Source organism: Helianthus annuus, chromosome 6, assembly GCF_002127325.2.
Source record: "Helianthus annuus cultivar XRQ/B chromosome 6, HanXRQr2.0-SUNRISE, whole genome shotgun sequence".
Lineage (NCBI taxonomy): Eukaryota > Viridiplantae > Streptophyta > Magnoliopsida > Asterales > Asteraceae > Helianthus > Helianthus annuus.
In genome coordinates, this window is record NC_035438.2 from 97,380,709 (window position 1) to 97,406,972 (window position 26,264).

The 26,264-nt window shown below is 37.1% G+C and overlaps 1 long non-coding RNA gene and 1 other non-coding gene across 2 annotated transcripts; both read left to right on the forward strand.

The window, feature by feature from the left end:
- Positions 1 to 5,343: 5,343 nt before the first annotated feature.
- On the forward strand, positions 5,344 to 5,450 carry LOC118480038. Its single transcript, XR_004861678.1, has one exon. It is a non-coding gene; the product is annotated as a small nucleolar RNA R71 (small nucleolar RNA).
- Positions 5,451 to 9,822: 4,372 nt separating this feature from the next.
- LOC110864068 lies at positions 9,823 to 12,001 on the forward strand. The gene is made up of 3 exons (XR_002549596.2): positions 9,823 to 10,171; positions 11,369 to 11,427; positions 11,913 to 12,001. It is a non-coding gene; the product is annotated as an uncharacterized LOC110864068 (long non-coding RNA).
- Positions 12,002 to 26,264: the final 14,263 nt, after the last annotated feature.

Below are 26,264 nucleotides of genomic sequence, written 5' to 3' on the forward strand. Positions count from 1 at the left end.
GTATGTTAAGCCAATTCAACGTTGTGATATGATGTTGTTTATGACTTGTTGAGATACCCTAGGGAGTGTGCCCATATGTATCCGGGAAGTGTGTCCCTTAATAACCTGGAAGTGTGTCCAGCCCCCAATGCCCCTAACCAAGCATTGGTAATGATGCCCAGATAATTAGTTCACGCCCGTCCTTACGGCCCGGTATGAGGTATTAAACCTAATAGCGCTATCGACTAATTACCCCATTGCCCTACAGGCAATCCGATAATGATTGGTTCCATGTTCAATAACCAAAACCCAATTTAAATGTTCACCCAAGATTCCCTTCCAAATGTTTACTAGTTGTCCCAAACCACCGGGACGCATGCTTGAGAAATGCAGTGAACTCACCTTGGTTTGTTCGGTAAGATTAACTACTCGCTCACACTTAATCAGTCAAGTCCTAAATATTCACATGTGTTTGATCAGTTGATATTCACGAAGTTAGCACGTATGTGTAATCACAAAGGACAATGCATCGATAATCACCAAGTAGCACATTGTACACATTCAAGTTCATATAAGTCATGCGTATCACTTAACAGTGGTTAATCAATCCAGTTAACTTCTAACAGAGTTAAGTCAGGTTACTGTGCAAAGTATTCGAATTGGCGAAACACACTTTGGCGAATCACATTCGGCGAAACACACTTTGGCGAAACACATTCTATTTCGTCAATCCTGCCTTTGGCGAAACAGAGTTCTGTTTCGTCGATCACCCTTGGCGAAACACATTATGTTTCGCCGAGAGTTCTGTTTCGTCAAGCCAGTCAAGTTCGTCAAACATCAGTTACGTCAATTATCATTTACGTCAATTATCAGTTACGTTTTACAGAACCCTAATCATACCCACAGCCGTCGACAATCATACAATCATCATCAATCACAGATGTTCAATCATTCATACAAAACCAACATCATTCTGAACAATTTAGGTAACGAGTATATACAGGAATACGAATTCACCCTGTCAATCAATATGTCTTAGAATCATAATCCTATTCGATTTAACAATAAGAATCCTATGATTACCAGTTTCATTATCGTTCACCAAGGTTATCATCAATCAATTCGAGAATTCACAACATGAGATCAAGCACAATGAATCATGTATTCAATTAGTATATAACAAGGAAACAAACAATCGTGCGAGAAATAAACACTAACCACGAAGAATGATAACAAAGATAGCAACTTGATCGTTCCGGTGTTTCGGGAATTCGCGATCGCCAATGACAGAGAAAGGTTCTAGGGTTTCGGTGGTTTTTAATAAAAGTGTGAAACTGAAGCTATTTCACGTTTTAATATTCGATTTAACGTTTTGGGCCCGTAATGGGCTTCGGCGAAATACTGGGCCGGCAAAACTCTTTAGTTTCGTCAAGATAGAGTTTGACGAAACAGACTTCTGTTTCGTCGGGTTGTTTTGGCGAATCAAAGTTTGTCTCGTCGGGATCAGTCATATGTTATCAGTTTTAGGTTTTTCAACAAGTTTCATGTTATGCAAGCAACCACATAATCATGCACTAATCACTATCACAATGTGTACATTACAAGTCAATAAGTCAAACAACTAATCAGTCAAAGTCAACGTGCATTTAATGTGAAAGTGAAGGTCGAAAACTCGAGTTGTCACACTGGGCACGGCCCCGTGTCCGCTGGACACGCCCCCGTGCCTGTCTGACACTCTCTCTCTTCATTAATTGTAATTCGCAATTACAATTAATGCGCCTGCTGTACTTTCGCCATGCCCCCGTGTCCGCTGGACACGGCCCCGTGGTGGGCAATAGAAGCTTCTATAGGTTTGTCTTTTCTGCTGCTTCTTGGGCACGGCCCCGTGCTGGCTGAGCACGGGGCATGTTCAGTCTTCTGCCTTCTCTATTTTGCTTGGGAGGATGCTGTTGAGGGGTCGGGCAGTCCACTTATGTTCCTTTTCTTGTATTTATGTTAGTTTAGCTGTCCTTTTGCTTCTTTTGTGAATTTGAGCTCATTTAATCCTGAAAATACAAAAGGAAGACAAAAACACTCTTTTTCCAACATTAGTACTTAAAAAGGGTTAGTTTTATGCCTCATTTGATGTAATTTATATGTTGCATTTTACACACATCAAATACCCCCACACTTGAACTTTTGCTTGTCCTCAAGCAAAACTCTTTAATATGTGGCTTTCACTCCCAAATGGAATGGGTAGAAGAGAAGGTTTTGGCTTGTCATAGAGCGTCGGAAATCCAAGATCTTTTTGGGTTTTATTTTTATTTATTTACAATCCTATTCGTTATGATTTATTTAGAACGTTTCATAGGATAAATTACTTATTTGGGTATAACATGCCTTTTTTAAAATTCCATTTATATACAAGTTCACATACCTCACGGGAGAAATCACTCACACTCGGCCGAAGGTGTATTTTTAGTGAATCACTCGAGAGCGGCATGGAACTTATTCCTACCATAAGCTTGCCAAGCAATCAATCCTCCTCCTTTTTAACTTGTTACCTTTGTAAATATCAAGAGGACTTTTTTGGGTAAAGGCTTGGGCTAAAGGTGGGTGAATGGGTTAGTGGTTAGTAGAAAAGGGCGAAAATCGTAAAAAGCGTCGGTTTTCGTAAAACATTTTATTTTAGTGACTTTTTATTTTTAATGAAGTATTTCTTCAAACAAGCTTTTTGTTTTAAGAGCTTTGTTTGTTTATTTCAAACTTCATCATTTATTTATTTATTTTTTTTAGTCACACGAAAACCGAGCTTGTTACTAAAATAAAGGGTAAAAATAAAAAGGGTTTTGGTGGGTAAAAGGGTTTTTAGGGTAAAGAAATGAAAGGTTTAGGCTCAAAGGGGTTAACTAGGGGGAGTTTTTAGGTGGGTGAAAAGAAAAATGAAAATAATGGTTTTGAAAGAAAAAGGGTTAGTCCTAATGCCTCCATCATTTACTTACTTGGGTTTAAGTTGGTAAGGACCGGGAATGAATCGTCGTGGCAAGTTCTAGAGTGGTAAGAACCAAACGGCTATTCACACAAGAAACGAAAAATGAGCATTTAGTCTAAAGATGTGTATTTGTATGCTCAATAAAGGCTCAAAACTCACTTTTTGTGGGAATGGGTTTTTCTATGTGATCAAGTATATATAATCAAATTTTAACTAAACTTGTCATGCCGTTTCGTAATTTTCGTATGTTGGTTCTTTTTATCACGACGCTATTGGTTGTAAACTTGTAAAAAATGTAACCTTATTGATTTTAGACAAGTGAAGAAAAATTGAAAATTTTTGAAAAAAAATTTGGGGTGATTAGCGGTTCCAATAGAGTTTTGTGTAAGGCTTTTTTTAGGACTTGCAAAATTTCAAGGTTTAAGCATCCCCCCCCCCACACTTAAATTACACATTTTCCTCAATGTGTCCCAAAAATAAATTTTTAGGTTGATTAGATGTGTAATATGGTGTTTAAAAGCAAAAATTAATGTTACTGGCAGTCTGGACACGGCCCCGTGGGGACCGGACACGGCCCCGTGTTCAGGTGCCAATAACGAAAATTAAAGAACAGAAACAGAAGCCTGGACACGGGGGCGTGTCTGGTGAACACGGCCCGTGTCCAGTTACCTGAACTGGGCATTTTTCTGCAGGGGGTGTAGCACGGGGCCGTGTTGGTTGGACACGTTTATAAGGGTCCTTGGCTAGACCCAATGTGAGGTTATATATTTTCTGAGTGGGATGTTTGGCATCCCATGTTGCACCGTCGGAGAGCAGCATCCAAACTCGAATCAATAACCTTCATGTAGTTGACCGGGTCGTCGTCCTCTATTCTCTTCCCAACCCCGAATTTTACTTCATCATCTCCGTACCTTAGGGTGAGCGTTCCGTCATTCATGTCTACCACTGCTTGTGCAGTGGCGAGAAATGGTCTCCCTAGTATGAGGGGGACTTCGGTGTCTTCTTCCATATCAAGTATGACAAAATCGGTCGGATAGACAAATTTGTTTACCTTTACTAGGACATTTTCGATGACACCTTGCGGGAATTTGACGGATCAATCAGCAAGTTGTATGCTTATTTTTGTAGGACTCGTTGTTCCCAGGCCGAGTCTTTTAAACATTGATGAAGGCATGAGGTTAATGCTAGCCCCAAGGTCGGCTAGTGCGTTACGAACGGGGGAGTCCCCGATCGAGCAGGGAATCGTGAAGCTTCCAGGATCGATTTTCTTTTGGGGAAGTTTGTTGAGTACGAGGGCAGAGCATTCTTCGCCTAAGTTAACTAATTGCAAAGTTTCAATTTTCTTTTTATGAGTGAGGAAGTCCCTCATGAACTTAGAGTATTTGGGCATTTGGGTTAGGACATCAATAAAAGGAATATTGACATGCAATTGTTTTAATAGACTTTCGAATTTTGCGAATTGCTCATTGGTCTTTTGACGAATTAACCTACCGGGGTACGGAACTCGAGGAGCCTTGGTAGGCTCTGATGATGGAGGAGAGTTCTTCTCCTGCAGAGGCGGGGGTATAGTCTCTTCTGTCGGTGGTGGTGCTTCCGCAGGCCCCACGGTGCGGTTTCGTAACGTGATGAGATGAACTTGCGCTTTTGGGTTTGTTTCGGTATTGCTTGGTAATGCACCTTGTGGTCTCTCGGAAAAATTTTGAGCTAGTTGATTTAATTTTTTTTCTATGTTTTGAATACTAGCTTGTTAATTTCTAAAATTTGATTCTAATTGTAGAAACCTTTCCAAGTTTTTCTTTTCAGTGTCGGAGATGAGGCGAGATATAGTATCTTCAAGCCTTTCTCGTCCACCTTGTTGTTGAGTGAAATTTTGTGACTCATTTCTTGGTTGTTGAAAGTTTGTTCGTTAGGTTTGTTGGTTACTACTATTGCCGGGCTCTCTCCAACCAAGGTTAGGGTGGTTTCGCCATCCTTGGTTGTAAGTGCCCGTTGGAGGACCCGACGGCCTAGGTCTATTGTCAATGTAGCTTACCGACTCTTGTTGATCGTTTGTTTCTTTCATACAACTCCAATTTTCATGTGGCCTACCACACCCTTCACAAGCCATAACCGAGACTGTTTTTGTCATTTCCAGTTTTTTTATTTTTGAAGAAAGAGCCTCGATTTGGGCTTGTAAAGAAGTGCTTTCATCAACCTTATGGGCGCCCGGGGCAATGGATTTATTGCCTCGGGGAGTGTGCAACTGAAAATTGGTTTGAGCAATTTCCTCAATTTGGTTATATATTTCATGCGGGCGGCGATTACCTAAAAGTCCTCCGGAGCTAGAGTCAAGTGTCTGCCTTGTGTGTGGCAACAACCCATTATAGAAAGTGGATACTTGTTGCCATATCGCAAGGCCGTGATGTGGACACTTTCGCAATAGCTCCTTGAACCTTTCCCAAGTTTCATATAAGGATTCCCCGTCCTCTTGCGAATATGTATTAATTTCAGTCATTAATTTAGCCGTTTTAGCTGGAGGGAAATACTTATATAGAAATTTTTAGGCTAGTTCATCCCAGGTGTTTACCGATTCAGCTGGGAGGGCATTGAGCCAAGCTTTTGCTCGGTCTTTTAGCGAGAAAGGAAACATTCGAATGCGGATGGCATCATTTGATGCCCCATTGATCCGAAAGGTATCACATATTTCTAAGAAATTAGTAATATGTAGATGGGGATCCTCGTCCGCAAGCCCATGGAAGGTTGTGGAGTCTTGGAGCATTTGTATCAAATGCGGCCGAAGTTCGAAGTTATTGGCTTCAACATTCGGTGCATTGATAGCGGCGCCTAGGTTACCTACGGTGGGTCGTAGATAATCCATGAGGGTACGTTGGTCCGCCATTGGAAGTGGATTCCCTGAAACTTTCTCTTGGTTCTTGGCTTTTAGTCTTTTTCTGAGAAAGCGTTCGGGTTCTTCTAGAGGTTCTTTTATGTCCTTATTAGAACTGGAGCTCATACACTGCGTAGGGGTGGCGTCTGGTTCCAAGTCCTGCAAAAAACAGAAAAGAATGCTGGTCAGAAGGTTCACCACGGCCCCGTGCTCAGTGAACACGGCCCGTGGTCGGAGTTACAGTGATTGTTTTCCAGATCCCAGTTACTGGAGAGTTGGACACGGCCCCGTGTTGCACCGACACGGCCCCGTGGTCAGCCTTCTATAACTTGGAAAACTAAAAACTGCCGGTAACAATGCTGGGCACGGCCCGTGTCCGACCAGGCACGGCCCGTGCTGAGCTCTGCAGAAGCTGAAAAACTAAGAAAATCCTAAAAATTAAAAAGAAAAAATAAAAAGATGATTAGGCCGTTGATTCCTAACTTTCTTAAAATCCTTGTGTCCCCGGCAACGGCGCCAAAAACTTGATGTGCGTGAAGTTTGTTATATTTTAGATGTATATTTAAGCCCTTTTTACACTTTTAGCCAAGTTTTAAATTTATAAAACATGATATTTACTAACACTAAACACACATATGGGCAAGTGCACCCATCGCGGACGTAGTATAGTGTTGGTAAGATACCGAGGTCGTCCAAGGACACAAGAGCTTTTAGTACCGGTTTATCCTCAACGTCTAATCAAATCAAAAATGTTAGAAAAGATTTTTAAACTAAGAAAATAAAAACTAACTAAATGCTGAAAAATAAAAATAAAATAAAAAACAGATAGACAAGATGAATCACTTAGATCCGACTCGTGTATTAGTATAACCTTTGATTATTTTCGCAGTTTTGCACTTGTTTAAGAGATTATCTTAGTTATTGTAGTAGGCTCCTCTTTTGAAGGCGACGTTACCCTCAACCCAGTAGTTTGAGTCAGCAAGGATACAATCCTAAAGGGTCGGATTATTGAAAGATAATGAATTAAGTTATTAATGCAAATTATGGTAGGCCCCGCTTTTGGCGGTGACGTTACCCTCGGCTAAGTAGTCTGAGTCAGCAGGGATACAGTCCTAAATAGCCGGGTTATAGTATTAATAGTAGTTAACTTATGAGGGGGTCAAAGAGTTTGGATCCCCGCCATCCAATACCTATGGGCATTGAAGGAGATCCTACTAAATTTGACCCAGGTCCCTTGCAGGACCTCTAAATGCTGAACAAGGGCAAGACCCTTACCAAACCGTTCCCTTAACCCCCGACCAGGTAGCCAACATACCTCCATATAGACCGTGGAGATATGAATGGTGAAAATCTTTTATTTTATATAGATAGTAAAATAATGCCAAGACACCACGGACAAACGATAAGGAAAGATCACCTTCAACATAAGCAACTAGTTATTAAAGTCATTAATACAAAACCAAATAAAAAGTGCAAAAGATTAAAAATAAAAAGTATTATACTAAACACTTGTCTTCACCAAGTGATGTAAGAGACTTAGGCAAACATGGCCTTGATTGTCAAGAACTCTTACGATCAATCTTGGATCCCGAGACGACTCACACACTCTATGATGGACAATGGATGATGGTGGTGGATGATGGTGTTGTGATGGTGGTGGGTGGTGGATGAAGTGTGAGAGAGGTGGTGTGCCAAGGGATGAGTTGCAATGAAGCCAAGCACTCCTATTTATAGGCTGAACAGAAGGCTGGGCACGGCCCCGTGTCCGCTGGACACGCCCTCGTGTTTGTCTGACACTCTCTCTCTTCATTAATTGTAATTCGCAATTACAATTAATGCGCCTGCTGTACTTTCGCCATGCCCCCGTGTCCGCTGGACACGGCCCCGTGGTGGGCAATAGAAGCTTCTATAGGTTTGTCTTTTCTGCTGCTTCTTGGGCACGGCCCCGTGCTGGCTGAGCACGGGGCGTGTTCAGTCTTCTGCCTTCTCTATTTTGCTTGGGAGGATGCTGTTGAGGAGTCGGGCAGTCCACTTATGTTCCTTTTCTTGTATTTATGTTAGATTTAGCTGTCTTTTTGCTTCTTTTGTGAATTTGAGCTCACTTAATCCTGAAAATACAAAAGGAAGACAAAATCACTCTTTTTCGAACATTAGTACTTAAGAAGGGTTAGTTTTATGCCTCATTTGATGTAATTTATATGTTGCATTTTACACACATCAGTTAATCTTCAAAAAAAAGGAATGATAATGATAAAAAGAGATTAAAGAAAATGTGTGAAACTTTAGAAAACATACTCATAATTATTATCTTTTAAAAAGTTTTCACAAAATATTACTTGAAGAAAAGAACATGTACTTAGGCGTCTACCAGAAAAATATGTGTAAGTAATATCTCTTTTCCTTACTTATTCCCTCTCATCTTAAAAAAAAATCGAATTTTCTGATGCGTTCGTCAGATTTTCTGATGATTTCTGATGCGTTCGTCAGATTTTCTGTTAAAAAAAATCAGATTTTCTGATTTTTTTATCAGATTTTCATCAGAATCGATCAGATTTTATCAGAAAATTCTGTTAAAAAAACTTTTTTTTCAGATTTTCTGATTTTTTATCAGATTTTCATCAGAATCCATCAGATTTCATCAGAAATTCTGTAAAAAAAATAGATTTTCTGATTATTTCATCAGAAATTCATCAGAATCTATCAGATTCCATAAAAAAATATGTTAAAAAAAACGTTTTTTTTTCTTTCGGTTTTATCAGAAATTTCATCAGATTCATCAGAAATTCTGATCCGAAAAAAAAACTCGACGGCTCAAGATCATTTTTTATAGCCTTGCATGATTCGTTATTGTTTGAAGCCTCATCAATCGACAGCCTAAACACTTATCCTATATTGGATAGAAGATACTTATATCTTAGCTGGTAAGGATACAAGATATAATGCTTACATTTAGGTGGAAGTATAAATCGAGGTGAAGAATTATAACGACAAATGAAATATAATCAGATGATCATCCATAAAAAGTCGGACGTTTGCCAAATAAACTTTCATGCCAATGAAGATACAGTCAACGAATATCACAAAAAAATGCCTACATAATAACGTGCCAAGAAGAAAAGAAAGATACATATTCAGAAAGTTTATTTGTTATTTCTAAGTATAAATGCATTGTTTGTATTTTTAACAACAAATAGGGGGTGACTGTTAGGAAACTTTATTGTATTTGTTGTTAAAAATAGTTTAAGTTACTTAGAAATAATTCCGTCAACACGAAGCGACCGACGAACCGTCCCAGAAGCTATGAAGATCGATAAAGAAAAATATGAAGCTTCTAATTCTTTGATTAAAGATCTCGACAGGTTACAAGACTTCAAAATGTTAGCGAGACATTATGGAGTCTACTAGATACAAAGTCAAAGAATTGTGTTAATAAGATAATATATCTTATTAACACATTAAATATCTTTTCTATGAAAAAGGCTTTCATAAGAAAAAGGAATGTTTTCAAAAGAAAAGAAAAGGAATCTTTTCTTATGAGAAAAACAGGGGCGAACCTATATGTATGTAAGGGGTGGCGTCCGCTACCCCTTGGTCGGAAAATTTTCGGAAAAAATAGTGTAAATTTTGGAAAAATTTGACGTTTTTTCAATTTCGTTACCGCTTATTTATAAAACGTTACCTCTTGGTCGGAATCCTAGATCCACCACTGGGGAAAAAGCTAGAAACACATTTCTGTTGAAAAAAGGAATCTTTCCTTTTGTAAAAGAAATCATTAGAAAAGATATTTTAAATATCTCAATATGTGAAAAGCTTTTACATAAAAGAAAAAGGAAAATATTAATATGTGAAGGTTTCACCGGAAAAGAAAAGAACAAGTCGGTGGATAAAAGATAAGGCACATGCAAGTGGATGGGCACACATACCAACAACCAATCACATTTGAGATAGGCTTATGAATTTCTCTATAAATACATGATTCCTTCATAGGAATTATTTGTGTCTTGTATTGTAATATTTCATATAGAGTTTTTCATGAGAGTTTACCCCCTGGTTTGGCCCAGGGGGTGACATTTAGATTCGAGTTTATTCTCGGATCGACCCCTTCTTCTTTGATTAATAAGAATTAATTATTGAAGATATATCGCTCTCACTGTCTATATTTTTTTACTCTTTTGAATATTTATATACTTCACAAACATCCGTCTCAACGAGCAAAGAAAGTTGCACCGTTCTAACAGGGCCGCCAAAGGGGACCAAAAATTGTCAAACATAGGCCATGCTTGGCTAAATTCTTACATCACTTGGTGAAGACGTATTTCTTTTATGATTTCCAAACTCTGGCTACTTTTTAATTGGTTAGTATTAATGATTTTAATAATTACTTTTTTATATTGAAGGCAAATTTATTCACCCATTCTTCATATGTTCGTTTACTCAACATATTCGTGTCTTTACGGTCTACATAAAGCATGTTAATTGCCTGTAAGGGGGTTAGAAGGGTGGACTGGGTAATTCTATGTCTCGTTCAGTGTATAGATCCTGCGAGAACCTGGTGCAGGTTTAGTACTACTCCATGGATTGACCGGGAATGACTGGCCCGACTGAGAGTAAGAAACCACTTGCACCCCTTATTCATAAACTACTATTAAAACTTTAAACCAACCCCGTGAGGACTATATCTCTGTTGACTCAGACCAACGGGTTGAGGGTGATCGCCGCTTCGTAAGGGGGGTCCACCACATTTGGCATTGATAACTTACTTAATTATCTTTCAATATTCCGACCTAGTGGGATTGTATCCTTGCTGACTCAAACCACTAGGTTGAGGGTAACGTCGCCTCCAAAAGAAGGGCCTACTACCATAACTAAGATAATCTCTTAAAATGCCCAAAGTGCGGAAATCATCAAAAGGGTACATGAAAGATAAGTTACATCCAAGTGATTCTTTCTTGTCTATCATTTTTATTTTTTGTTTTTATATTTTTATTAGTTTAAAAATCTTTTCTAAAAATTTGGTTTGATTAGACGTTGACGATAAGCCAGTATTAAAAGCTCTTGTGTGCATGGACGACCTCGGTATCTTGCCATCACTATACTACGTCCGCAATGGGTGCACTTGCCCTAACGTGTGTAGAGTGATAGTAAAATATCTTTTTTTATAAATTTAAAACTTAAAAATTAGCGAGTTAAAAAAAGCTAAAAATATAACTAAAAATATACTCACACCAATACACGTCAAAGACAAGTTGAAAATAAATTATTTTTAACACTTATTATTTAAATTCTACTATATATATTTTGAGAATAAAAAAGTATATATAATTACAAATAGAAAATACAATTTAGATTAACGATAACGAGACGAACGGGTAAAACCCGACTATCATGGATACGACTCACAAGAATACAAAACTAAAGATATATTTGTAAGATATATATTAACAATTTACGAACATATACATTAAAAACAAAACAAATACATAAGGCAAGATGATAACTTGTACGTAGTGAATTACATGTTTAGGTGATTAACATATGTAGAACATTTATAGGTTACGACGCGAACCCAGAAGATACCGGTGAAGTTTAAGATGCTTGAAGACGCAAAACTGTGAGTTCATGTCCCACTTTTTAAACATTTTCTTGTTTTCAAAACTTTGGGGAATATACATGTACAAATGGTATGTTAAACTAAGGAATGATACAATAGATCACGTCACGAATAGGGTATAAGTAAGCACCATTAATCTAAATATCGACCAAAAAGCAAAAGGTTAGATCTAGCGGGTATTGGCAGCCTCACTCTTGGCCCTAGTTTGCCCATGCATAAGAGTGCTTTTGGGTCCCAGTCGAAGGTTAATCGATGTAAAATCGCCTAGGTTTGGATGCTTCCTATGTCATCACACATGTTAACGTCCTACCTAAACATTAGCGATCTTGCTTTCCTTACATTTGCAACTCACAACTTACATTTTTCAAGTTACATTTTACAATTACATACCGTGTTTTATACAAATACAACTCTTACATTTTATACAAACTGCATGAATTCACACCAACTTTGTTGACGATTTTTCAAACTTACATGTATTTCAGGAAATTAGTGGAAGCTTTGCGGGTTTACGTTTCAAGAAGTCATGTGTCTGCACTCCATTGCCACTTTTGTAGGATTTATTATCATATCCCGCCTCTTTGCGGTGACATGAAGAATAAATCCTTGAACATTTAGTATTTGAAATGTGATGTAAACTTTTAAACTTATTATCTTTTGGAAGTGATGTAAACACTATATCTAACTTATGTTTCAAACTTGATACAATGAATGGCATTTCGAGTTTGTTTTATTCATGTAGTATGTTTATTTATTCGTATGCAATGAGAATCAATCACGATCGCACCTCGCGCCTCTGCTTCTGAGCGGTTGTGACAGTCAGTAGGTAGGGGTGGAGGCGGTGAAGGCTGAGGTGGGTGGTGGTGATAGTGGTGGGTTCAGATTAGAGAGATAAATATAAAAGAGGGAGAGAAAGAGTTTATATTTAATTTTTTTTATTTTGTACAAATAGCCCTTAAATAATAATTCTTTACAAAATAGCCTCTGGGAAGGTGAAATGACAAAAATACCCTCATGTGCAAGACACATACCATATTTAACCAAAAAATTTGACTTATTTAGTGCTAAAGGACATAATGTGCATGATTTTGAAACGTTAAGGACAAAACTCGTTAACTTCTACGCCAAAGGACACCGCTGCAAAAGGATGCTAACATAAAGGACAAAACTTGTAATTTACTCAAAACTTTTTATGATACTAAGTGCGTGTTTGGCTTAGCTTTTTGAAACAACTTATTGACTTATTGGCTTTTTGAAAAAGCCAACAAGTCAAAATAATGTTTGGATAAGTGAAAATGACTTTTTGAAACAACTTGTTGTATAAGGTGGAAAAGTCATTTTGAAAAGCTAGGAAACCTTGCCTTTTTGGAACTCCTTTTAACTTTTCATGAAAGATTATCTTGTCCACCTAATAAGCTCATCCGAACACATTTTTAAAACAACTTATTGACTTATTGACTTTTCTCACCTCATAAGCTCATCTAAATACTTTTTTTAAGAACTTGTTTTGGATAAGTCATAAGTCAATAAGTTCTTTTGCCAAAAAGTCCTTTTTAGTTTAAATAAGCAATCCTAAACACCCCCTGAAAGTCTTGACTCACACCTTTGTTATTTTAAAGAGTAAAATGCAGGATGCTCCCTATGGTTTTGCAAGATAACACCTATAGTCCCCAACTTTTAGAAATTACATTCGTGCTTCCTGTGGTTTGCTTGGTTATTACTCGGATAGTCCCTAGAGTGGATGGTAGTTAGTTTGTTAGGTTAAGTTGGTGTGAAATGATTCAATTACCCTTACTAATTAAAATAAGTACAAGTTTTAAATAACAAATATAAAATCAAATAGATGGACCCCACCACCTATGTTCATCTTCACCCTCACTATAATCTATGCTTGTCACCCCCAACCCGCCATCTTCTCCGTTAACAGCTCTGGTGACTTCGACCACCCAAAAACACATCATTTCTTAAATTGATGGCACCATCGATAATCTCCAACCCAAACGAGCTTATAACCTCTGCGTTTTTCACTGATTAGCGCATTTAAAGCCTGTAATTTTGCACCAACGGCTGGAGTTAACGAAATCGGCAACCCGCTGCAACTCTCTAACCACCGACGCACTGAGATCTTCAAAAACCGAACGGTAAACCTACCATTCTTCTTTGCAACTCGCTGGAAAAGCCCATGTGTTCAAACTTGCAACCCCATGGGTCGGGTGCATCAACAAAGACAAGGGACCCGAGGGATGAGGATAGGATGGGAGTGGTTGTTGGTGCATATTCGGTGACAACAGCTTAATAGTTTGATTATTTAGTCTTTGGATATTTTGTATTGGGCTTAGCTTATTGGTTAGGGAGTTTATTTGTTGTAATGGGCTTGGAGAATGGCCTAGCCCAGTAGGAAGCGCAGTTCATAGACATGTGGTATATAAACATGTTTTGTGATTAGGGTTTTAGTTGTTAGAGAATTTTAGAGAGAGAAAGTCTAGAGAGAGAGAAAAAACGAAATTGGGGTTCTAGAGCAAGATCACAGATATTGGCTGTGAGGTCTTGAATTGATTGTAAAACTGATTGTTTGGATAATCAATAGAAGACCTGTTTAATTGGAATTTCTGTTTCTACTCGTTTCTGTAACAAATCTGATCTAGAGGATTTCGCACTCTAGGTTAGATAAACAATTCAATGACAATCCATATAAATCAAGGGGACCTACAATTGGTATCAGAGCATTAGGCTCTTGAAGAAGCTCGGTTCAGAATTGTGTCTACAGATTTGGGTGGAATTTTCGAAAATTTAAATCTGAAAACTAGGGTTTTTGAAAAATTTTGAAATTTTTTGAGTTTTGTTTTTGGGATTTTCAAAATTCTTGGGTATTTTGATCTTATTGGGTATTTAATTTTGCTGTTTTTAGTGTTTTGGTTGCAGGAGTGTTGAAGATTTTGAAGAAAAACTTGAAGATTTGAAGAAAAATTTGAAGATTTGAAGATGTGTTCTTCGTTGTGTTCTTCATATTTTTATCAAAATTTTAGTGATTTTGGTTGTTTGAATTTGCAGGAAATTGTTAGAAAAATCTAGAAAATCTGCAGAAAATTCGACCAGATTGAGTTTCCAAAAATTTTCTAGCATAATTAACAATTTCGCAGAAAATTTAACATCTACACTGACTGACCAGCGAATTTGTGACCTAGCAACTCGGTGACCGGTGAAATTAAATCCTAGCAACTCGGTGACCGGCGAAATTAAAATCCAAAGGCGACTTTGGTAACCGTTGTAATTGTCCTCAGCGACATTATTACGGTGATCGGCGAAGTTACTAGACGTCGTGCTAGCTAAATTATTTACCAGCGAATTTGATCAGCTAGCATAATTACCCAGCGAATTTAAGTGATCAGAGGAATTACCCAGCGAATTTAAGTGATCAGAGGAATTAATCAGCGAATTTGTTCCAGCGAATTTAAAAAGTCAGCATAATTATATCTACTCTACGAGCAAAATTATAATTTCTCTATCAGCATATTTAACTTGGCTTGCCAGCATAATTAGCGTAACCCGGTGAAATTAACTTGGTTTGCCAGCAAAATTAGCTAGAGGAATTAAAAGGTGGAGTATTTATTTTTGTGGAGGAATTAGATACACGTAGAGGAATTAACGTTTTCATGAATAGAATTTGATCCGTAGCTCATCTGCCGAAACTGTTTGCACCCTTGGACTCGGTTGATTTTTAGGACAAAAAAAAAAAAAAACAAAACTCTGGAAATTTCCGAATTAGGTTTTCGACATTGTATATCATTGGATTCGTTTTTTCGAGACGATTCTAACGGTATAATTTGGTAAAAACAATTTTCGGAAAAACTTTGTATGGTTTTATCGGTACGGTTACAGTAAAACGTGTTTAAAGATGGTTAAAGTGGACAATGTTGGTGAGAAAGTTAAGAATTGGCTAAAGCTGAAAAACGTCAAAGAATATACTATCTGGAAAGAGGAGTTTGAGGCATTTGTGAAAAGTGAAGATACGAGTATGTGGAATTGTATGATCGATGGGTACATTGTTGCCACACGACGAGTTGACGGAAGAGTTAAAGTGATTTCTTATGAAATGATGGATGAATCTGAGAAACTCATGGTAAATGCTGAGAAGAAAGCTTTAGCAGTGATCAAGATGTCATTGCCTGAGGGAATTAAACATACCATCAAGCACTATGGACCTCTTATGAGCTGTGAGAAGCTTTAGAAAAACGTTACCAGAGTTCATCTAGACAAAGTGTTGAAGAGAAGAAGAAAGCAGATGAGGAGAATGTTGAGAAGAAACATGCAGAAGTTTCAAAGGACTTGAATGGTGTGAACGGACTTACAGCAGATATGAAGATATCATCAGAATCTGTAAGTCATACGTGTCATAATTGCACTGAACTACAAGGTAAAGTTAACATCCTATCGGAGCAAAACAAAATTCTGTTAGCTGAATTGGAAAAATTGAAAGTGTCAAATGTTCTTTTGATTAAACGAGAGTCAAATTGTTTAGATAAACTCAAATCAAATGAACAGGAAATCAGCAGTTTAACAAGCAAAGTCAATGAACTGTTACAGGTCATTGATTTGGCTCGTGAAACTGTGAAAGATAAAACTAATGAATTTTCTGAAAAGTGCAGGGAATTGGCCGTTGCACAAGACCAAATTGTTGAACTTAAAGGAAAGTTAGACAAATTTGGAAATTCTTCATTAGTTAGGACTCACATTCAAAAAAGTTTGAAAAAGAGTAATGATAAAAAGGGTTTGGGGTTTAGTAAAGCCTCATCTTCTAAAAATCAAGACTACTCTTTTCTACCTGATGAGAATGATGTAGGACCGGTTTTGACGCCGTTCGATTGCGTAACGTACGTTTCACGTGCGGAAACCGTGAACATGCCTGACCGAACACACAATAACGTACTACTAACGTGAATTTATTGAGAAATATGACAATTCCGATACAAGATTCACGTTTACAACGACTTTCTCTCTATAGACTTTCTCTCTCTAGAAGTCTTCCTCCAAATCTTCTATTTCACCAAAATCTAATCTAACTAATGACATAATCCCCTATTTATAGGTCAAGGCATTTTAATGAAAGTTCTCATTAATTACAAGTTTGCCACCTTGCCTTTTAACTAGATATGACATTTACAAAGTCTTGGTTTCTTCGATTTCTTGCTACTGCTTAGATTGACGAAGGCGATAGACATTCGTGTACTAACAATCTCCCTCTTGGATATTGCCGTAGTCAATCTCGTAGTGAAACTCGTAGCGACTTGACTTTCTCTCTCTCTAAAACTCGAACGAAGATGTAGTCGACAGACAACTGCACTAACAAACTCCCCCTTGAATGTTGACGGAATCTTTAGTGAGAGTCTTCAACTACTCTAGCTCGAACAGAATCCCGGTGGATCTGTCTTCAGCTTCCGTTGCTCTCTTTCTTCAGGCTCCCCCTTTCGTCAAGCTTCCGTGCTTTTGGGATCGACACTTGGCTTTGCGTATCAACAGATTAAGAAACCTGCACATCTCAAACACACAATTATAACAAACAATATTGTGATTCAACTTAATGAATCAGCTAAACATTTGAGAATTTTCACATTTAAAACTGATAAAATTTGAAACATTCCAATTTCTAATTCAAATTATTGAATTATCTTAAACATTTCAAACCATTAACCAACCTGTCTGTTCATCATGTTTAGCCTTTGAGATTTTGAAAATCAGCTCTCCAACATCAGTTGTCGAAAATCTTTTTGAATTTTTGAAAATAAGAAACATAAATGCAAAGACAGAAATTAAATGCAGAAATGAAATATGTATAAACATATTTTTGTGAGTTTGTGTAAGAGGATCATATCAGTTTTTGAGACACATCACACGCATCGTTAAGCTTTTAGACATTTTAAGTTCTAAACGATTCACGTTGATTGACGATATAGTTGTCCCCTTAAATTTTCATACAACTTTCTATCTATTCAGGATACTATTTAAGTGTTTTATGAACTTAGTTCAATTCATGTGTCCCACCTCTTGAATATACTCCCGTATCCAGAATCCCAATATTCAGTCTTATAGGCAAGAATACTACAATGATATCTGTACATAAATTAGGGGTTAAATGCGAGAACTGAGGGATCTCAGGTCAGAACTTCCGTTCAGCAGAGAGATATCAGCTTCGACTTAGCAGTGTGTCCCCTTTAGAGGATCTTTTTAGCTACAACAGATGATTATCAATTTTATTGTCTAATCAACTGAGGGCTTTATGCTATATTTCAAGCATTTTGCGGAAAGTATTAGCCAAGGACTAGGTCAGAACTACCGTTCAGCAGAAGTCCCGGAATAATACCCCAGACATCATAGAGTATAAACACCTAGTATATCAGAATACGAGACCTTTCAAACGAGATTTCAGGGGTTACCTATATATCCAAGTAGTGTTCCCCACGAATTTCACAAGTTTGAAATTTTAGGTTTATATCCCGAATAAATCTACTAAATGTACAAAAATCTATCGTCACATCATCAGTGAGACCGTTTATTACATTTGACATTACATTTCTTTAGCGTGCTGTGATAGTCCACTGATTTACAATCATTTCCTCTTTTTCACAACAAAACTCATTTTTAAATTTTTAATGTTTTTTGACATTTTCAAATTTTCAAATTTTTTTTTAAAATTTTTCTCCCCCTAAAATCAAAATATGTTTCAATTTTGATTTTCTGGGAAAATTTGAAACAAACTGTACAAACTTGACAACTTGATGAGAATCACTTCAATTCTCCATCCACTTGGCGTAAACAATCAGAACTCCCCCTCACAACAACCTATTTTCCCATTATGATTTCAAAACACTTAAGTTTGTTTTAATCAAAATGGTTTTTCCGGAAAATTAGTTTTGTGTGACAATTCATAAACTAGGGGTTTCATCACCTTGTTTTTCAAATTACCACTTGTAGGAAAGATGAATCAAGTACAACTTAATGTCCCTGATTTATCTTTTGAAAGACGAAAAATCACCAGAGTGAAATTTCTCAAGAAATATGCCGATTCATGTTCCACGCTTACCAACCTGGGAACTCCGGCAAGTCAGGATTTTCATTTGAAAAGTTTCACCCAAGCCTGACTGTCCTTGGGTGATTTTGAATTCTTGTTTAGCAATGGTGGAAAGTTTGTATCATCCATTGTTAAACCTGAATTCTCAGATTTTACCTCAATAACTGGCTCTTCTGGTTTTGACAAACCAGAATCATTGCCTGAATGTCGCTTGCCTGACTTTATTGAGTCAGATTCATCGCCGACATGTGGCTCCTTTGTTTCCGAAGAAACAGATTCATTGCCACAAAATGTTACCTTCTTCTTGTCCTTTTTCGTCCTCAGATTTGTATCTGATGAATTCATCTTGCTTGACTTTGCAATCGAGGGAGTTGATTCATCAGAACTCTTATTCGATTTGTCGGGTGAACCCGAGGACAAAATCTTCTCCAGATATTCTCTGGCCTTCTTCCTCTTCTTTCGCAGTTTGTCTTTTTGCCCTTGAGAAAGCTTCACTTTCTTTTCTTGAACTTTAGGTTCTTGGACCTTCTGTTCTTTGACTTTCTGGTCTGAAACTCTCAGTTCCTTGGGCTTGACAGTGACTGGTTTCTTTGCCAATTTCTGAGAATTAACCCTCAATCTTTCATTTGATCTCCTTGGGCAATCTCTGGCAATGTGACCTTTGATTTGACAATTATAGCATCTCCTCATCTCAAATCTCTGTCACTGGCAGTTAACAACAATGTGTCCTTGATAGCCGCATCTGTAACACACTCTGTTATCGTACCAATCACCATTTTCATACCAAACGCTCAGATCAAAGCACTGTTTGGCTTGGTGATACTCTTTCCTCCTCTTGATTGTTGGATTTGACTCTTGAGCACTATGGTCAAACCTGCACCACTTATTACCAACAATTTTTAAGTTTTCGTTTTTCAATTTTTGTGATTTTTGATTGCGATTGGATGATTGATCTGATGAGCTTTTATTATCTTTTTGAACAATTTTCAAATTTTTAACTTTTTGTTTTTGTTCTACACTCTTCTTAACAGGTTTCCGCTTTGAGCATTCACCTATTTCAGTAGATTGCAAAACAGTATTTTTGAATTTTTCTGTTAATTCTAAAAACAATTTTTGTTTTTCAATTTTTGTATTTTCATCATCAGATTTCTCATCACAATCTTCAACTTTGACATTGTCAAAGTTTGTGACACTGTCACTTATTGGAATTTCATTGATCGGTTCTGGACACACATAAGGTGCAGAAGTCACAAAACCTTTCAATTTATTTTCTAACTCAGCAATTTTATGCCGATCTTTTTCAGCTTCTTTTTCAAGCTGAATGATTTTAGCAAGATAAGAATTTATTGCAATCTGTTTTTCAAGATTATTTTTACCAAAGATATCTTTCTCATCTTCTAAAATCTTTATTTGACTTTGAAAATCTTTTTCAATTTTTACTTTTTCATTTTCTAGATTTTGTTTTTGATTTTTCAAAACATTTTCTGAATTTTTAAGATTTTCGTTTTCTAATGTCAAACTCTCTAAATCCTTCAAGAGTTTGGCATTTTCAGATTTCAGATCTTCACAGTTTAAGCACTTTTCAATCGTTTTTACAAATTCAGCTTTCTTCTCCATCTTAATAGCTGAAATTTATTTAACCTGCTCTTCTTCCTCTCGAACATTTTCCTCAAATTTGAATTTTTCTTTATCAGTTTCTGCATTACTAATCTTTTGGAATTCATGTTCTCGCTCTTTAATCTTCTCGATAAACAAGCTCAAATTCACGTCTAAGTATATCTTCCTCAAATCTGACAAATACGTGCTCCATCTATCACCCGGTAAAACATTTGCTAACTTGTTAACCCATTCCTCATTAGTCTTGGTTATCTTCAATCTCACCATCTCCCAATACAACTCGATATACCTTTTGATCAATTCTTCAATTGATTCTCCATCGATACCTGTAAAGTTATCGAACTTGTTCAGTGCAATATAAATTTCAGACTCCATTTTCGGTATCAAAAGATTCACAATGACGAATTCTCAATCAATAATGAAATTCGAACAAACAAACAACTATTCGATTGAATATCAAAGATTAGGCAACAACAAATCGAGTGAAGATTCTCTCGGGCGAGGATCCTATTCTTGACAAACACCTTGGATTTCCTGCAAACAAACAAGTAAACGATTAGTAAAAATATCAAACAACTGAATAGGAAGGAAGATTGATCGAACGGATAGTATGCTGATCGATCGGACAAAAACGCTATTCGATCGAGTGAGTCACACAAAAAAACAATTTGTTGTACGATCGGCCGACAACACTTATTTAACAATGACAAATAACAACAAATCTTTTAGTGGGCCTTTGCACGTGATTGGGCCTTTCTTTTAATAGAACGGTGCAAATGGATGATCAATCAAAGAGTGGGCCAAAAAGCCTAGTGGGTCGGTTTAATGGGCAAGTAAAACCTTTGATTGGGCCTTCATTGTTACTCAAACAACCTAGTGGAGTGGTGATTTAAAACAACAACTGAGATTGGGCCTTTTGCTATTAATGGCGGCAACAAAGCAAACAATAACAATCATTTAACAAACTCAAATCAACAAACAACACATGGGCGGTGAAACAAAGTCTGACTGGGCCTAAGATAGTGAGTGGGCCGGTAATACAAAAAGACTTGCTTTTATTGGCAAACACGTAATAACTACTATCACATGGGCCATCCTTTTTTTTTACTGATTGGGCCGACAAGTGTATTTGGGCGGTTAACAAAGGCTGATTGGGCCTTTGTTATTAATGTGGGCGGTGCACTTCAATCAACAACAACAACAAGTCAAATAATGGTATTTGGGCGGTGGACTAAAGAACTTGGATTGGGCCAAACATTTCAATGTGGGGCGATGATGTAATGGGCGGTGCACTTTGTTTAAAGCACTTTGATTGGGCCTTATGACATGTAGTGGGCTGCTGCATCACACAATAGACGGCGACAACAGGAAGATGATTGGGTATGATCAAAGGTGGCCGACATCACTTCTGTACATTCACATGCATTTCAATTAAATGAAATTCAACAACATTCAATCGTTGACCAGTTCACTTTGTTAAATGAAATGCATCACATTCATTTGTTGAATTCAGTGGCCGACAATATGTGCACATGGACCTGCAATAACCTGCTGACAACGATGACACAAAAGCGAACCACAATTAAATCAATATGAGCGGACCAATAAGCACAGACCTTTGAGCGAACCAGAACTAATGCCACATGAGCGAACCAAATCAATTCCAAATAAGCGAACCAAACTTCTGACCTTTTGAGCGAACCTATTCACTTTATCACGAGCGGACCTCAATTTAGACCAAATAAGCGAACCATGTCTGCTGTTTGACGCGAATCCGACCCGAAAAACCGCGATATCTCCAAAACGACTTGGAGTTTCGATCTGAAACTTGGTAGGGTTGTTAATCAATGAATTTCGCACAATATATCAAAAATTCAGACGAAACGGACCGTGAAATCACGTTCAATTTGTCGAATTTCCGTAAAAACCGTAAGAAATGAGTAGAAAATGAAGAAATCGATGAAATCGGATCTGATTCGGCTCTGAAATCTGATACGAATGATGCGTTTGATCAAGCAATCGAGCTCCTAGCTCTGATACCAATTGTAGGACCGGTTTTGACGCCGTTCGATTGCGTAACGTACATTTCACGTGCGGAAACCGTGAACGTGCGTGACCGAACACACAATAACGTACTACTAACGTGAATTTATTGAGAAATATGACAATTCCGATACAAGATTCACGTTTACAACGACTTTCTCTCTCTAGACTTTCTCTCTCTAGAAGTCTTCCTCCAAATCTTCTATTTCACCAAAATCTAATCTAACTAATGACATAATCCCCTATTTATAGGTCAAGGCATTTTAATGAAAGTTATCATTAATTACAAGTTTGCCACCTTGCCTTTTAACTAGATATGACATTTACAAAGTCTTGGTTTCTTCGATTTCTTGCTACTGCTTAGATTGACGAAGGCGATAGACATTCGTGTACTAACAATCTCCCTCTTGGATATTGCCGTAGTCAATCTCGTAGTGAAACTCGTAGCGACTTGACTTTCTCTCTCTCTAAAACTCGAACGAAGATGTAGTCGACAGACAACTGCACTAACAAATGAGTTAATTGATTTTGTGCCTACTACACCAGCTGTAGTGGATCCGATAGCTGTGGACTTGCCAAGTAGTCCAGAAACTTTGAAAGAATCTGTTGAGTCTAACAGTACACCTCATAGATCGGATGAGGATACTGAAGAGGAAAAGAAGAAAACATTTAAAAAGAGATTTAAGAAAAAGAGAAATTATAAGACAAAATCTTGTTTTAAATGTCACAACGAAGGGCACGTGGCGAGTTGTTGTCCTTTGAAGAAAAATAAAGAAAAAGTTGATGAGGTTAAGGATGGGAACAGGGTTGGTTTGAATAATAATGTTCAACAACATTGTCAATATAATCAACCAAGATTTCAATCAAAGACTTCAACAACAAGAAGATTTGATAGACCAAGAAGCAAGTTTACACAATTTAGTCATTTCAATTGTAAATCAAATCAGTTTCAAAATCAAAATAGAAATTTTGGATATCAAAATCGATACCAGAGTTTTGGTAATCGAGATTTCAAAGAAGAAACGAACATATGGGTTTTAGTAACTCGAATGTTCAACAACATCCAAAATTTTTTCAAAGTTCATGGTATAATAATGGGAGAAGAAGGTATCAAGATAATAATTTTCAAAAGTCATAAAATCCGAGATTTTATTGGAACTCTCGTGATCAAAGACCTAGTGGAAGTTATAAATCTTGTTCAACAACGAGTACAACATCCAAGACACCAGCAAGGTGTGATGGATATTGGTTAGAAGCATCTTATGTGGATTTACATGGTCAACCCAAAACCGGTCAGGTTTGGGTTGTTAAGTCTAACTAAGTTGTTGAGTGTGTGCAGGATGACCAAGAAGGACTGTTGATGTGTTCGTCAGTGGTTGTTCCTGTAAAGTGTCTGAGGTGAATAGTAGGTTAACATGGGTAACAAACTATTTACTTTGGTGATTGATTGATGATTTATTGGTGAAAAACTTATTGTCAGATTGAAATGGGAGTCTGTTTGTGTTTAAAATTTGTGTTTTCAAAACTTGCTCCATATAAACAAAAATTTAGGGGGAGAAATTTCCCTAAGCCAAAAAGAGTTTAGTTAGTGCGTGTGTTTAGGGGGAGTAAGTTATAAAAATTAAAAAAAATACAAAAACATTAAAAAATCAAAAACATAAAAAAATAGAAAATCAAAACTGAGATATCACTGTGTGAAAAAGAAGAGATGATAGTACATCAGCAAGTTAGACTGTCACACTGAAATTGAACCTAAATTGCTTAAGTGTGATAGCAACTTCATCATACGATGTATCAGTAGGCGAAAATCATGAACTAATCAACTTACCAATGTGATATAAACATAAATGAAATGAATATGAGGGGGGAACACGTCAGTGGTGTATGGTTTAATGACCTTAATTCTTGCGTTGATAGATTGCCAAAATCTGAGGTTTTGGGTCTTTATACTGTTATTTCATTCGGGGATATCGGGGATATCAGGGGTTTCCTTCTGCTGCATCTAGATACATGCTGACCTAGACACACCCAGGATATCTTAAAAGAGCAAAAAAATGCCAAAACCTTGAAAATGAAGAAGCTCTCATAGAGAGTCATTCAAAAAATGCAAAATGCATAATTCGTACCAAAAATGGTATTTGTCATAACCCTCGATAAGATATTTTGGTCTCTTTGCTGTACGGAAGTACTGACCTGTTCACCAATCATCTATCGTTGAAAAATAAAACGAATGATTTCAGTATACTCACCTACTACGATGAATCTTTGTGCATACCTTGATCGCGGGGGTATATCCTGAAGTGGGACACACTAGTATATCAGTAATAAAATTACCTTAACGTATCATACGGTAATGGTACTTGAAATGTTCATGCATTTTGTTTAAGTGGACAAATATACTGGTAATCGTCTTGGACTGCCTTTCACGAAAATAAATAAAGAATTAACTACAAGTGTGAAACAGTTTGATTTTGTTGATATGATCTTCTTACACATGATTCTCACAAAAGATGAAATTGTACATATTTTTGAGTTTAGTTTAGGTTGTTTGTTTTGTTTTGAAAAATATCAAAAATACCAAAAATATTTTCTTTTTAAAAGACTTCCATTTTTAACTGACAAGTAGTTGTTTTTGCAAACTAAGATAAAATATTGGTTTATCTTTAAATGTGAAAAAGACTAATGGTTTTTCGAGATACTTGCTTGTGTTTCTAAACAGATTGATGCAGTTATCAAAATGAAGTGCAGATTTAGAGTGATGTGAAGATGTGTGAAGATGCATGGTAGGATCCTTCTACTACATTGTAGAGTGATATGGAAGAGTTGGAGCTTACTTGCTTAACCAAGGATTGCTAGCTAACTGATCTACAAAGAATGAAAGTTTTGGAGATTGGAAGCATCAGCTAAGGGGGAGTCTGTTGATGTCAGAAACTGTGTATCTGACGCTATCCAAAGACCAAAAGAACACAAGATGTTTGAAGACAAAGTTACACTATGAAGCTATTGTCAAGGGGGAGTCTGTTGGCGCATATTCGGTGACAACAACTTAATAGTTTGATTATTTAGTCTTTGGATATTTTGTATTGGGCTTAGCTTATTGGTTAGGGAGTTTATTTGTTGTAATGGGCTTAGAGAATGGCCTAGCCCAGTAGGAAGCCTAGTTCATAGACATGTGGTATATAAACATGTGTCACACCCCGATTTCCACGTGTCTCACCGGTGGGCCCGGTGGGGGATTACCGTGACGTAGTTGGCAACAATGTAGTCAAACTACACAATTATATGAATGCACAGCGGAAGCATAAAGATAAATATATTTCAACATTTGATGTAATATCAAAGTATCACCATTGTTGAAATAAAATCCACAGGGGATCAATAATAAGATAAAAATAATTGTTCAACAGACGTAGGCATCTTAAGCTTGCGAGACTCTTTATTGATGCTAAGGAGAAATATCCAGCCAATTACGCTTAGTACCTGCATTTAGTCTTTTTGGGAAAATACGTCAGTTTACACTGGTAAATACATTCAACTGACACTTTGGTAAAATGTTTAAAAAAATTGATTTGAATGCACAAGGCACAAACTCTTTATAACTTGGGATAATTTATAATTAAATCTTAATCGAATAAATTGCAAATAGCTTTTACGGGTCTCCTATTCTGGAACGAAGGTTTAAAATAACCTATTAGAATCCTAACGGGTCTTTAATTTAGCCGTAGCTTAGACCGGTCAGTTTCAAAGGACAGTTACGGTTTAACCGCGTGAAAGGCGAAAACCGGGAATGGAATGTGATTTGGACCCAACAAGTTTGAAGACTTGTTTTATATGGGTATAATAACCACACTCTGGATTTTGGGGTCAAAACAATATGGTTTGACCCGTTTCGGCTAGTTTATGTAAACTAGTTACATAAGCCGAACCGTGCGCGCAAAAGGCGCAACGGGTAACCGTAAGAGTCCTACACTGGTTTCCTAAGTCAATATGCTTTAAAGAGGTTGTGGTATCAGTAGGATACCTTCCATAATGCCCGTAACGAGTTTAAATCCATTTTATGTCCCGTAGGGGTATTTCGGTCATTTTAAAGATTTATAAAAGAGGTTTCTGA